Source organism: Mytilus californianus, unplaced genomic scaffold (genome assembly GCF_021869535.1).
Source record: "Mytilus californianus isolate M0D057914Y unplaced genomic scaffold, xbMytCali1.0.p SCAF_3, whole genome shotgun sequence".
Classification (NCBI taxonomy): Eukaryota; Metazoa; Mollusca; class Bivalvia; order Mytilida; family Mytilidae; genus Mytilus; species Mytilus californianus.
The window spans coordinates 70,349,350-70,365,250 of NW_026262679.1; positions in this window are offsets into that span (position 1 = coordinate 70,349,350).

A 15,901-nucleotide genomic window follows, 5' to 3' on the forward strand; every position below is an offset into this window, starting at 1 on the left:
CTCTTGTGATAATCTTCTTCCCTGTAGTAGATGTGACGGCGTCAGCGGCTCTGGATCTCGGATGTCGGACGACACATACGTAATCGGACGATCGCTGATTACACGTTCGATTTCTATTAAAATTGTTCGTAATACGTCAGAATTGACTTATGATTTTCCGAGCACTTTTTTCAATGTCGTTTTCGTAATTCCAACTAGTCTCTCCCACCAATCACCGTACCACAGTGCTGCTTTTGGAATAAATTTCGAATTAATTTGAATGTTCATTTCCTTCGGGATGTCATGTTAAGCGAAAACGAAGGTTGGCGCGTTGTCGGAATACACGGTTCTAGGAATTCCTCTTCTACTAACGAATCGTCTAAACGCTAATTTGAATGACTCGATTGTCAGATCTTTAAAAAGTTCTAGATGTACGGCACGAATACACGCACAAGTGAACAGGCAAATATACGTTTTCGTCATACGTCCATTTTCCTTAACAAAGAGAGGTCCAGCAATATCAACACCAGTTGTCGTAAACGGAATCATGTCGGTGACTCTATCCTTCGGTAGCGGAGGTAAAATTTGCTGTGGAAACGCTTTCCATGTCATTTTTCGGCTAATAGACGGTATCCAATATGATTGGCGGATTTGTGTAATTGTCTGTCCAGCTCCTGAATGCAACATCTGTAGGTGCGCGTTCAATATGATTAAGTCCGTAAATTCCTTTTTCTACGGTAACAACACTGGAAATTACGGAGTCTTCAAACTGTGAATTGTGTATGCGCCCGGCGCATCGAATGACACCTTCTATGTCTATGAACAAGCGCAATTGTCTTACTTAAGGTAGATTCTTGTTCTGTGACTAGTTTGCAAGTTGCTCCTTTTCACTACTGAATTTTTCATTCTGAATATCTATAATCCACGTACGAGTTGCGCACTCGATTTCATCTTTTGTAATATATTTTTTGTGTCTAGAATTTTTCCTCAGATTATACGGTCGCTTACTTTTACATTGATTCACAAATTTCAACACGTAGCATGTTACTCGTAGTAACTTCTTCAATGACGAGAATCTTGATAGATCGATTATTTTCGAAATTCCATTCAATTCACACGGATTCATCTTTTCGCTGTCATCTGTTGTCGTCAACAAAAGAGTCTCTTGTTTCACTTGCAGGGTCCATGTAGGCCAACTGTTCTCATCCGATACCTATGACGGTCCTTGCATCCACAGAGTCGAATCTTTGAATTGTGTTGACGATATTCATCGAGTTTGAAGATCGGCTGGATTAGATTCAGTTGGTACGTACTTCCAGTCGTAATTATGTGTCGTTTGTTTAATCTTTAGCACACGATTTTTAACAAATCTTCCAAATGTTTTTGAGGATGAAATCCAATGTAGTACGATGTGACTGTCACTCCATAATACTGTGCGTTGTGGTTCTAGGGTTTTCGTGAGTTGTTTAGCAATTCAAGCTCCTATAACTGCGGCCATCAATTCTAGCTTTGGTAATGTCATTTTGGCGAGCGAAGCAATCCGGTTTTTCGCAATTACAAGAGAAGAAGTGTTTCCTTTACACAAGTAGGCACTGGCTCCATAAGCGCGTTGGCTGGCAACAACAAATACATGCAGTGTTGTTTCCTAGTTGCTTTCGTTCTCATTTTGATCGGTAAAATAATGGCGTGCGATTTTCGTATTAACGGTAACATCTCTTATGTCATCTAGGATTTCACACCATGATTTTTAACTTTTTTGCTAGGTAATACCTGGTCCCAATCGTATCCCTATTTCCATAATGTTTGTATAAGTACCTTAGCTCTTACAGTCACTGGTCCAAGAAATCCGAGTAGGTCGTAAATTGACGACGATTTTCGGAAAACTTCCCTCTTTGTCGCTTGTGAGTTGTCAATATCTATATGATCTTCAATTTGTTTCGCAAATGACAATCTGTCTGACATCACATCCCAACGCATTTCAAGAATTTTCATCTCGCTATCCTTATCAAGTACGTTTGTATTTGTAGCTTCATCGCTAAATTGATTGCTATTAGACTTCCATGTTCTCAAATTGAATCCTGCATTTGTCATGAGTTCTCTAGATTCTTCAAAGAAATTTAAGGCGGCTTCTTCCGTATCAACACTTGTAAGTACGTTGTCTACATAAAAATCACGCTTGAGTATTTCAACAGTAGTACTTTTAACCTTCGATAACTTTTTCAATAATGTAGCGTTAAGAATAAATGGCGAACATGTGGCTCCGAATAGAATTACCTTGAATCTATTAGTCTCAAATCCACTCTTGGGGTTGCTTGGATCTCTAAGTCATAAAAATCGGTCTTCTTCGTCTAATCAAATCTGGAGAAAAGCTTTCTCAATATCGGTTGTCAGTGCGTATTTCCCGTAGCGAAATCTTGTTAATATGTCGGTTAGCTTATTAAGCTGTGGAGGAGTAGAAGAAAGGCACTCATTCAAGCTGGGCGATTCTAAATCTTGTCGACAACTGCAATCGTAAACTATACGTATCGGTGTAGTCGATGAATCTTTTTCACTGGGTGTTTCGGAATATAATGCACTCGATTAGTAGTCTCATCAGGGGTCTCAACCTTCTCGATAAAACCTCTATTTTCATGGTCGTTTATAATGTCACCGATATTTTCAGCATCTCTGGTTCTTCAGCAAGTCGGTTTATTACGTTGTGTGTTCTCTTTCTGGCGATCATCTCGTTGCTAGGCAACTCCGGATGTTCAGGTTTCCATGGAAACTTAGCGATGTATCTATTGTCTTTCATATGAATATTATTTTCTTGGTAAGTTTTCATATCTTGCAAGTCGGTTTTCTCTTTCACTTCGCTGTCTTTTTCTGTTCTTATAGATTCGAATTCCCCAAATTTATGTATTTCATATTCTTCTAATCTGTGCGGAGCCATAATGTTCATGCTGGATGACGTTGATTGATTAGTAATGTACAAATTCAATTGTATAGGTTCTGATAGCAAGTATCCGACTTTGGACTGTACAGCGGTTGGTCCGGATCCTCTAATAACTCTGTCTCCCAATATATCCCAATAATTATCAGCGCCAACTAAGACTGATACTTCAAAATGCCCGTCCTGTAAAGCTGGGTGGGCTAACTTCAATCCCTTCAAATGCGGAAAACTCTAATAGTTCCTTGCGTATGTATGTATTGGATGAGCAATCTGTGGTACTATAAGTACTTCAATAGGGATTAACGCGTTCGTCTGACCTTTTAGGTAGATAGTAGCAATTTGTAGATTTCTAACCTTCTTGTTGGATTCCCAAAAACCGGATATCGTAATCGCTTCTTTTTTATTTGGTCTCAGATTCAAAAATCTGCCATCTCTTGAGTAATAAGACTTCGTTGGACTCCTTCGTCGAATGATATATTAGCTGATGAAAACTGTGTCTTGTCACACGTGATATATAGGTGCTATCGCGGTTTTCAATAATACTTGCGATCTAACAGATGATGTCGATGAATGCATGCTTGCGACTGCGGCGCTAGTATCTGGTTTAGATGTACTGTAAGTTTAGACTTGGTCTGCGGGTGTGCTTCACTCTTTGATCGTTTATTTAAGTTAAGCGCTGTAAAACCAGATTCGACATTTTCTTGTTCCAAGTAAGGAATATAACAGTTGTTGTCCATTCGTTTGATGTGTTTGAGCTTTTGACTTTGTTTTGAATTTTCCTCGGAGTTCAGTATTTTTGTGATTTAACTTTCTATTACAATTCTTACACGTTTTATCGGAATTGCAATCCGCAACTCTATGATTTCCTAAGCAATTGAAACATGCCTGTTTCTTCTTTACAATGCGTTTTCTCTCTTCAATATCCATGACATTTTTACAAGCTAATGGGACGTGAACTCCTTGACAAAAGATACACGGCTTCTTGGTTATGTTTCTTTTTCCTTTCTCATTAGCGTAGTTGCGATTTGTACCCGTAAAGAATGCTGACGTGGTGTGAAATTTGACTGTATATCATCACTGTTTACCGACTGACCCGCTTCCTTAATCGTAATCTCGTGTTGTATAGCTTGCCGTAACGTCTGCAAGTTCCAGCGGTCGCCTCCGTGGGCACGTATCATGTTTTCTCGTATGTTCCCGGGTAGTTTATTTTATATTATGGGCACTAAAAGGCTTCCGAACGACTCGTGGGACTCCCCTATACCTTCAACGCCACGGATGTAGTTCTCCATTCTGTCGTAGAATTTTTTCAAATCTGTAATATTTGACGTTGGACTAGGATGGCTGATTAAACTCTGCATGTATGTATGTACTATCTTGTGTGGTTGAACGAATCTTTGTTTTAGTACATGTAGTATTTGTCCGTAATTTGTGTTAGTTATTTTTAGACCTGCTATGCACTGGGTGGCTTTTCCGAACAGTTTAGATTTTTAAGTAATTAAATTTCTGCATGTCGTTTAAAAACAGATTTTCGTGTACGGCAGCTCTAAACGAATCCCAAAAGGGTTGCCATTTCAACATATTCCCGCCGAATGCTGGTAAATTTTTTTGGGAGGTTTGTGGTACATGCTGTAGTTTGAAAAAACGGACGCTGATGTATTTGCTTGCATGAAACTGGGCTGTGGCAGACTTTCTTGAAAATTAAAAATTCGTGTGCATTTGGGTTAAGTAATGACTTACTTGACTGTTTGGCTGTGATTTCCGATTCCTTGATAATTTTTGAAAGTTTGGGTACTGCCATTTCTATATACGTGTATCTGTCGGCCTCCTCTATTTCTTCGTTCGCTTCTTCTTCTGATAGTTCCTCAACAATCTTCTCGTTCAGTTGATCGATCGTTTCCTGCTTCTTACAAATAAGTCCCCGAACAGTAGAAAGTTCGCTCACGTCATATTCCTGCAAAAGTTCCTCCGAACTCGGTTCTATTTTCTTCAGCAACTTTGTTAGTACTCCCCGATGTCCAGCTCGTCTGGTCTTCATCTTCGTTGTCGAGGTACTCGTCTTCCGTATTCTTCCGTTTCGTCAAGGCACCAATGTTTTGAACGTGTTGATTATAAAGGCGAGTAATGGCTATAAACTCAAGAACGTCTTCAAAGTTTCGTATGCTTTACTTGGAGTCAATGCTATACATAAGGATGTTGGCAAGTGACGACGTTGCGGGCCTATTGTTACGTAAAATGGCGCTAAAACGTTAACCAAATAAAAGAGTATAAAATAGACTGAACTGAAACCTAACTAATTCACAACAGTGATGAATGAATGTACAAATTTTCAGCTCATAATATTGTATAGATTAGGAGAATTTACCCTAAAAAAATTGTAGACAGATGGACGAAGTGAAAACCATAGGGCACCTGCATCCATGTTTTGGGGCACGTACGATAACAAATGTGGCCAAATTGAAAAGATTGTTGTCAGGGTATAAAATTTCTTTGTAAATTGATTTGTCGTCCGTTTATGTCTTGTCATATTTGTTTTTCGTAAATTATTTTGTTATAAATTAGGCCATTAGTTTTCTCAATTGATTGTTTTCTTATTTTTAATGTCAGGGCCTTTTATAGCCAACTACATGTATACAATATTGGTTTTTCTCATTGTTGAATGCCGTTTAATTGCCTTTAATAGCTCAAAACCACTTCATTTGAATTTTGTTCGATATTTGTCTCATTGGCAATCATACAACATCTCCTTACTTTTACATTCATTTTATTTATAATAGTACAGCCCATCAAGTATAAACTAACATTAAGTAACCCATTGATGTCCTTGAAAATGCACACTGAAATATGCCAACTGAACCTTTTCTGTCTATATAAGTCGGACTGTTTTTCTCTGTGTAGTGATGGAAAAATTTCATTGCCCAATGCATTAATATTAACATCTGGTTTTCCTTCAAATTCTCTAGGAGCTTCATTCTGCCTGGAAGTAAAAATTAAAATTGAAATGAGGCTTCCGCATCCTTAAAAATTGTTTTATTGTCTAGTACATTTTTAAAAGTTACATTGTAAACCAATACTAGCATCAGAAGAATGAACCATAGTTCTTAGCAACCCAAGTATAATTTCAGTATGTTTCTAAAGCTCGTCCAAATATGTTTTATATTTACCGACAGGGAAATGATAATGTCTATAAATGGAAAATCCAAAGTGAAAACGGTCAAAACTTCATGTTGGTCGTAATAAGAAGAGCATACGTGCACCTTAAAACAAGTGACAATTACATGAATAAATGTCAGTAGTCTCTCTCAATTAATTAGTTGTGAAATTAGCTTTGACATGTACATCTACATGTAGTCATCATATTTACCTTTATCTTGGTTAATTGTTTTTAGAAATGGCCCTTCCAACCTGACACTTTACTTTCTTCTATCTCAATTTCTTTCAGGAGATCACATTTCTATTCTTGGTCCCACACGGGAGGAGAACATTCAAAAAGTTGTAAATAGCAGTATGACAAAACTTTTGTATGCAAGTCTTTTATGCAAAAATATGAAGTCGGCAAAAAACTAACTGGATAACAGACATGCATGACAAGGCATCCCGGGATATGGCATAATACATGTTTATGTTGTTTAAAGTCTTCACAATATTTTCTTATTTACAAGTCAAAAATGAACATTTGTTCAATGGTTTTTATTACATGTACATTCAACTGGCTAGTAACTATCAATCTTGGATCAACTCACAAGCCATAATTTTACTAGCATAGGCCACTGGGAACTTGGGCTGTTGTCTAAATTCGAATACTGTGACCCTTAGTATATAAAGTTTGTAAAAAATATCAAGACTCCCATCTTAGTTTAATAATGGATATACTTTAGTCACTTGATTGGTAAAAAGTTCATCTATTGTAGCATTTTCTTTTCCACTATGATGTCTTAACGTCAAAATAACCATCAGAATCAAATTATAAGAATTCACAGTATTTTCCTTTCAGTCTTTTCAAAATACACTTAATGCATGCATATAAGGTGCACACTTTATAATAACCAGTTACGTGGATCCTTTAGTGTTCACTGTATGATCGAAGTAATTAATAAAATTACAGTAAATCCTTTAAGGATTTAGTTTTTTATACATTTTACATACTGTTTGTGTTAGAAATCTTCTCCTTCAAAGAGTTTATAAGATCAGGAAACAGTTGACATCTGTCACATTCTATATTGTGTGTGTGTTGGCATAGATTTTGAAAGAGGCAATCACTAGGGTCACTCAGTGCCAAGTTGATACAGTGATCTGCACATTCGTCATTTTGTTTTATATGCAATTTATAATCCGTTTTCATGTAAAGTTTAGAAGATTTTAGTCGCAGCAAAACTTCATCAGTTTCATCTTTAGACAACACAGATTTATTTGCAATATTCCTTACTAGCTCTGTAAGATCATTATAAGCTGAAGAACCATCTGCAGCAGTATTGCCTAAACCACAAAGGTTTGTTTTTGTGGCTGCTGGACATGAAGAAAGGATTTTGTAGAGTGTAGAAGAACTCAATGGTGAAAATTCATTCTCTTTACAATAAGAAAGGTACATGTTTATTAAATTTGAGCTGCATGTTGATCGTACCACTTCTGGAATCATTATCTTGTCACCATTTTCTAATTGTAGCTCACGGGTTTCAAATGACGACAGTTGAATGAACCGTGGATCAAAGAAAAAACTTAAACAATGTTCAAGTTTTTCTGGTTCCATTCTTGCGCGATGGAATTTCTCTGTCTTTTCATTCAGGGTTCTACCTGGTCCATGTAAAGCAACATATTGCCTAGCCTGGTCAATCTTATACACTGTTAATCCAGGTGTCATATCTTGAAATTCCTTTTTGGTATATTTTTCAGCAATCACCTATAAAAGCTGATACTTAACTGTATTATTATTTGTATCATTGAACAAAGTAACAATGAGTGTTGTAAGTTTTTTGTCTTTCTCTGGTTCTTTCAACTTGTTGATATCCTCTGAGAAAATGAACTTCTTCAGATCTGAAGATTGGCCTGGTGCTATTGAATCTAACAACAAATCAATTGATTCTGTTGCTTTTTGATATAACGGAGTGTACTTTCCTTTACATCATTTAACGGTTTTGACAGCTGAAATTTCAGTGGACCCTCTTCCAATGATACTAAGAGCTAGATCAATTTCGCTAAGAGGTGTCTGGATATTGTCAATCCAGTTGGAAGTCTGTGAGTTGGTTGCTGCGGTACACTGTGAGGTACTTTCCGGAATGTCCTTAGATATAAATTTATCATTACATGTATACCTTGCATAGTATTTTCTGTAGACACAAAATAAGGATCAATTGTACATATATATGTTATTCAAAAATGTCCACACACTACAAGGCCTCCTGCCTCAAAAGTTGTTCTAGAACAAACTCATATTTATTTTTGCTTTCGTTTTGCATTTTTTAATGAAGTTGACTTAAAGGAAATAAAATTAAAGGTGTGCATTGTTTAAAATCAGAGAAATCACAATGATGGCAGTTATTCATACTATTAGTAGGTCATAGTGATCTACATGTTTATAAATGTAAATAAACTGTTACCACAGAGATATGTCTCGCCTTTACATAATTTTGATAATGCAAATGTTGAAATTATAATAGCAATACTTTAACATGTAAGTTATGCAAATATTCAAAGTCAATGAACCATGACTGAAGGTACATCGCTAAACAATCTCTATGGAAATGAGATGTACCAATGCTAATACAACTGCCTACCAAATACCATTGACTTATCATACGTCGTTTAAAGAAACCTCAACACAAACATAAACTTGTAAACTATGTAAACGTTTCAAAGCCCATGAACCATGATGAGGGGTGGGAATATATAAACTCCATGGAAACGAGACTTCCAAATACCAGTAAATTTGCATACCAAATATCATTGACTTAACATTAGCAGTTCATCTTAAACTGATCTATTCACAAACTAATATATTTAAACTAAGCAAAAGTTTCCAAGTCAAAAACCATGACTGAGGGGGGCGGTGCCAAATATTCTCCATGGAAATGAGATGTGCTAATGCTTATGCAACTGCATACCAATTAACATTGGCCTACCACTAATGGACCCCTTGAACTGACCTAATCACTAACTAATACATGTAAACTAAGCAATCTCGATGGAAATGAGATGTGCCAATGCTAATACAACTGCATACCAAATACCATTGACTTATCATAAGTCGTTTAAAGAAACCTCAACACAAACATAAACTTGTAAACTATGTAAAAGTTTCAAAGTCAATGAACCATGATGAGAGAATGGGGCTATATAATCTCCATGGAAACGAGACTTGCAAATACCAATAAATTTGCATACCAAATATCATTGACTTAACATTAGCGGTTCATCTTAAACTGATCTAATCACAAACTAATACATTTAAACTAGGCAAAAGTTTCAAAGTCGATAGACCTTGACTGAGGGGACAGGGCCAAAAAATCTCCATGAAAATGAGATGTGCCAATGCTAATACAACTGCATACGAATATCATTGACCTACCACTAGTGGTTCATCATAAACTAGACCTAATCACAAACTAATACAAAAATGTATGTTTACAATATACTGTAAATTCAGAAATTGTTGTGTGCATTTTTTATTGCGATTTTTGAAGAGTGAACAAAAATGCGAGATTAGTTATTGCAATTTCAGGAAAAGCTTCATGCATATAAATGTAGAGTTTTCGAAAACCCTTAAAAATAATCAAAAATTGTTAACACTCTAAACTACTTTTAACATAATTGTTATCATATGATTAAAAGTGCAATGAACTGCAAATTTTAAAACTTGTCCTTTCACATAACTCTACTTAAAATAAAGTTTTTTTTAAGTATTTCAGTGAAAACCAGTGAGAAATGCAGATTTGGTTTTTAAGTAAATATCATGACATCACACGTATTATGATGTCATTAAATAACGACTGATTAAAATAATGCTAAGTACAGCTTGCAGTGTTACATAACGAACAGTTGCCTGAGTGTTTTACTCAAAATGTCGAGTTAAAAATATCAGTATCTAAGCATTTTTGTATAATATCATGACCATAGCAACAGTTTTCATATTTCTACATCGTGACTGTAATTTCAATTGCATAAATACCATAAATATACAAATTAGAGCTTGCTCGATAAAAAAAAAGAGCTACCATGTCATTCTAAAAGAACCTTTTTAAACCTCTTATTTGCCATCTCATGTTAATCTAGAATGATACGTCCGCAACTGAAATAAGACAAAAATTGATTCAAGGTTGTGTTATCCTTTCATTAGAATACAAACTATATAACTGAGAGAGAGAAAATCAAATTCTTGAAATTATTGTCACTAAAAAAGAGAGATGCTCCCCCCTTTTGGTTTCACAACATTGATGTTAACCTTTTTTTATCAGAAGCAATCAGTAGTAGCTTTAAAGCTGAATAGTTGAAGCACTGTGTTCTAAAATGATTTGGCCCTCTCCCTTTTTCAGCGAGAAAAAAGACACTCTCTTGTGATTTGTTGCTGTGCATTAAAATACAGCAATTCAAGCCTTTCTTCAAATAGCTGTGTCTGTTTATTTGATTGGTTTAGTAACCAGCTGCTAATTAGTGGTCAAATTATTGGTGTACAACACATGTATCAAATACTCGTACGAAAGTGCATGTGTTATTTTTCCTTGCATTGTCAGCTATTCCTGTAGATTTGTAGATTTGAATGAAAATGAAAAGAATATGTCTTTTGTGTGTCATAAAATTGAGAATGGAAATGGGGAATGTGTCAAAGAGACAACAACCCGACCATAGAACAGACAACAGCAGAAGGTCACCAACAGGTCTTCAATGCAGCGAGAAATTCCCGCACCCGGAGGCGTCCTTCAGCTGGCCCCTAAACAAATATATATACTAGTTCAGTGATAATGAACGCCATACTAAACTCCAAATTGTACACAAGAAACTAAAATTAAAAATAATACAAGACTGACAAAGGCTAGAGGCTCCTGACTTGGGACAGGCGCAAAAATGCGGCGGGGTTAAACATGTTTATGTGATCTCAACCCTCCCCCTATACCTCTAGCCAATGTAGAAAAGTAAACGCATAACAATACGCACATTAAAATTCAGTTCAAGAGAAGTCCGAGTCTGATGTCAGAAGATGTAACCAAAGAAAATAAACAAAATGACAATAATACATAAATAACAACAGACTACTAGCAGTTAACTGACATGCCAGCTCCAGACTTCAATTAAACTGATTGAAAGATTATGTCTTCATCATATGAATATCAGGCACAATCCTTCCCGTTAGGGGTTTAGTATCATACCAGCATAACATATATGAGAAGAACATAACCCGTGTCATGCCAACAACTGGTTTTTAAATAAATGTGTTTAGTGCCGATGCAAAGACCCAATAAGTGAATCAATATTAACGCCAAAATATGCAATCTTTAATGACCTGACAACAGTATCGTAACTATATCCCTTCTTAATAAGTCTATTTAAAGGTTTTGTTAGCTTCAGAGGTGAATACTGACATTTTTGTGCTTTATAAAGAATATTTCCATAAAAAATTGGATGTGAAATACCTGAACGTATAAGAAGTCTGCATGTTGAGCTATATTTACGAATGATGTCCTTATACCGATGATAAAATTTAGTAAATGTTTTGACTAGTTTGTGATATCGAAAACCCTGGTGTAATAATTTTTCAGTAATACATAAATTTCTCTCGTTAAAATCTAAAACATTGTTACATACACGAGCGAATCGTACAAGTTGAGATATATAAACACCGTAAGATGGTGACAAGGGAACGTCACCATCTAAAAATAGATAATTAACGATAGGAAATGAAAAATCATCTCTTTTATCATATATTTTAGTATTAAGCTTTCCGTTAATGATATAGATATCAAGATCGAGGAAAGGGCAGTGGTCATTGTTAGTATTAGCTTTATTTAAAGTAAGTTCAACAGGATAAATTTCTTTAGTATACACACTGAAGTCGTCATTATTGAGAGCCAAAATATCATCCAAATATCTAAAAGTATTATTAAATTTGTGTATCAGATGTTGTTTCGATGGGTCTTTGCTGATTTTTGTCATAAATTGTAACTCATAGCAATACAAAAAAAGGTCCGCAATAAGTGGTGCACAGTTAGTCCCCATTGGAATTCCGATAACCTGACGATATACGGAATCTCCAAAGCGAACACAAATGTTATCTAGTAAAAATTCAAGGGCATATATAGTATCAAAGCATGTCCAATTGACATAGTTTTTTTGTTTATTGCTACTAAAAAATGACCTAAAAGAGTTTGAACATATATATTCACATTCTGACTTTTTAAATGCCCATTTAATTAGGTGTGTGAATTTTTTCTTAATGAGAATGTGAGGCAATGTGGTATATAGGGTAGAAAAATCAAAACTTTGAACAGATTCAAAATCACCAATATATGCATGCAATTTATCAAGTACTTCCAACGAGTTCTTGACACTCCAAAAGTAATTAATTCCACTATTTTCGAAGGCCTTATTTGAACAATTTATTATCAGGTTTTTGATTGTGCCAAGTGTACTGGTATGAAGAATAGACAATTTAGAAGTGGAACAATGGCTTGAAGACGAAATGAATCTATATTTGTAAGGTGTTTTGTGTAGCTTCGGAAGCCAATACATAGTTGGGACTTTCATTGTATTTGGTTCTGCTTGTAAAGCGGTAGCTAAAAGTTTATGTTTGTTACATATGTCGTTTTCTGAAAATGGAGTCAGTTGGAATGTTGGTGAATTGGTGATTTCTTTTTTCAGAACCTCAATGTAAAATTTACGTCAAACAATAATAATATTATTAGCAGCTTTATCGGCCGGGACAAAAACAAATTCCTTGGCTAGTTCTTTTAGTTTATGTTTGATACGAGAAATAGGTTTATTGTGGTTATTGTTAAGAGTAAAATGTTCTTTAAAATGTTGAATACGTATATCAACTATGTTCATTACTGATTTAAAAAAAGAGTCCAAAGATTTTTTGTCAGCTTTTTCCCGTTTTATCCATTTCAAACAGTAAGTATGGAGTGAGTCGTGGATGATATTACGACACTCATTCCAATTAATAATTGACGGGAGACGATAATTAGGTCCTTTACTGAGGAATGATTTTAACTCTCGGTCTTGAACGATGTTAAGATCTCCTGTTATAACATGGGAAATGGGTCATGAACGATGTTAAGATCTCCTGTTATAACATGGGAAATGGGTCCATAAATGTATTCGGAATTACTGCAATTACATGAAGTAGGTGTATTTTCACTGATATTAACATCTTTACACAATTGGCTATAATTAAACACAAATTTCCGGGTAGATTTCTTGTAAATATAACAAATAAGAGGGAGCTCAGTATTATCAAAATATCCCGGAATTTGTTCTTTAACAGAATGGTCGTTAAAAATACCGGCAATATTTACATAATCAAAACCTTTATTGACATACTTTATTTTAATAAACTGTTTTTTATGATCTTCAGGGCGATCAATTTTGGGAAACAGTTTAGAATAACAATATACCATTATAATTTGAACGATTTCATACTTAGGACTGCTATATGAAATTGTGTTGCAATCCTCTAAAATTTTAATTAACTTATTAACCGGTAATGAACAGAGCTTTGTTAACAGATAATGTCTGCCGTTGTTTTTTGAAATAGAAATTAGGTCCGAAATATTGGTATGATTGGTCCGAAATTTTCTTTGATTGCGATTTTTTCTACGACCATGAGAACGGTTTTTACGAACAGTTTTAGAAACTATATCCAAAATGTTAACAGAATCGGTTCTTGATATATTACCAATTCCCATGATATTATCATTAAGACCGAGAGGGTAGACTGTCTGTAATTTTTAAATCCAATTTAATTCAATTATTTTCCGCGATCGTACAAACTTTGAATGAGATTCACCAGGCTGCTTATTTACTACTTCTAAAGGTTGAACTGCTAAATATTTAATAGGATGATTGTGCTTCTTAAGGTGTTGATAAATGATACTTTTGAATTTATTGGGTCTTTTAAAACGATACAGATGTTCTTGAGTGCGTTTAGATAAATATCGTCCAGTTTCACCTACGTACTGAATACCGCATCCCGGTTTGTTTCATGTGAGTAAATAAATTATACTGTTTGTTTTTCAAGTTATATCAGTTTCAAAATTTAAAGAAAATGTGCGACCATTAAACGTGGACCTTACCGTATTGTTGGTGGAAAGACGGGGACATGTAAGTCATTTTTTTGGCATGACACTTATCGATAGAAGGGTAACCACGATTGTTATTGTTAAAAATGTTAGCGATGGTAGTATTTTTAGATAAGCGATTTTGAAGATTGAGACGTGTAGATACCCTTTGAACGAGTTTAGTATTTAATATTTTTCCATTTCTAAGCTTCATATTTGTTATTGTTTGTGAATTATATTAGAAAGGAGCAAAGACTGGCGTCCAGAATATGAACCAGTATACAATGAATTAAATTATGTAAAAATGATAAATCTGTTCGGCTAAAGATGTCAAACGCTATCCGTATTAATTACCCGAAAAAGAAAGGGTATATCAGGGTAGCGACTGACGTCTGACTAAATAGTAGAATGGGGCTGAATATTGAAATACATGTTGATTTACAATTTAACAATATCAAATGTTTCCATAAGAAGTTAGACCCTTCTTTAGTCAATGCCCTGTGCCTTTTCAGGGTCTCATATAAACAAGGAATTTGATTGTGCCTAAAAGAAGTGTTCCAGTCCCGTGCCAGTAATACGTTTCAAAAGCAAAAAAAAAAAACGTTGCTGATATTTATAAATAATGTTTATCTAGAACCAATTGTGATAACAATGTATTCATAAAAGACAACCAACCTTCATTAGCATTTTTTGCTCTTGTGTACAAGATGCAACCATCCATAAATCAGTCTGACAACTTCTAAAATAAGATTCACAATTTTGGTCAAGATGTGCAATTCTTTTCAGGTAGGCGGTGGTGGTAGAGTTTTCCTCAATTCCTATGCCCATATCGTAAACCTGGAAATTTATGGTGGCTCGTTTCGAGGCTGAGACATTTTCCCAAATGTGGTTAAATTTTCGGTGTACGAAGTGAGATAAACTTTTCCGTAATTTAGCACACCCCAAAAATGTGTTTGTGATGCGGCTTCTCAAGGTAAAAATAACCTTCTTTCACACAAAAAGTTCTTTGAAAATTTAGTTCCTTGCATGTATTTAATAACTCCCTAGTATTTACACCTTTATTCTATGGGCATCTGCTTTTAAAATAAGCACACATGGTTTAGCTCCGACATTTGTTAAGAATTGAAACATGTCTAATATCACTGAGACTTTGTGTTGACGCACTATTTTTGAGTACCTCAATTTGAGGCTCATTAGGGATATTGGCCCATATGGCAGATAGCAAACAATGACAACCACTGAACCAGGCGTGGTACAGGCACATACAAAATATTACGACATTAAGCATGTTTGGGATCGCTCACCTCTTATAACCTTGACTAGTGCTCTAACAACACGACATAAAACAAACTGTAAACATCAATTAGAAAGAGCTAGACTTGTCAGATCGTTATTAAGTACAAAGGCAAATAACAAAAAAGACAAACGATACACAGTACCGATAGGTTACTGGAAACTAGTTCAAAACTCAGTTTTATTTAATAAAAAAAACATGTTCTATCGGACTAAAATATCAATCAGTACACTTTAACTGGATTTAGTGTAAACAGTCAGATAAAATCATAACATCGTTCAAAGCCAAAATACAAATATCAACAAGATGTAGAACCATATTTAGTTATGTATTAACCTATTAAAAATCATTGTTAGACAAATTTCAACGATCTTCTACATTGCTGAATTGATAACCTTCAATAATGGGTAAATTAAAAGGAATAATAGGTGTACATAT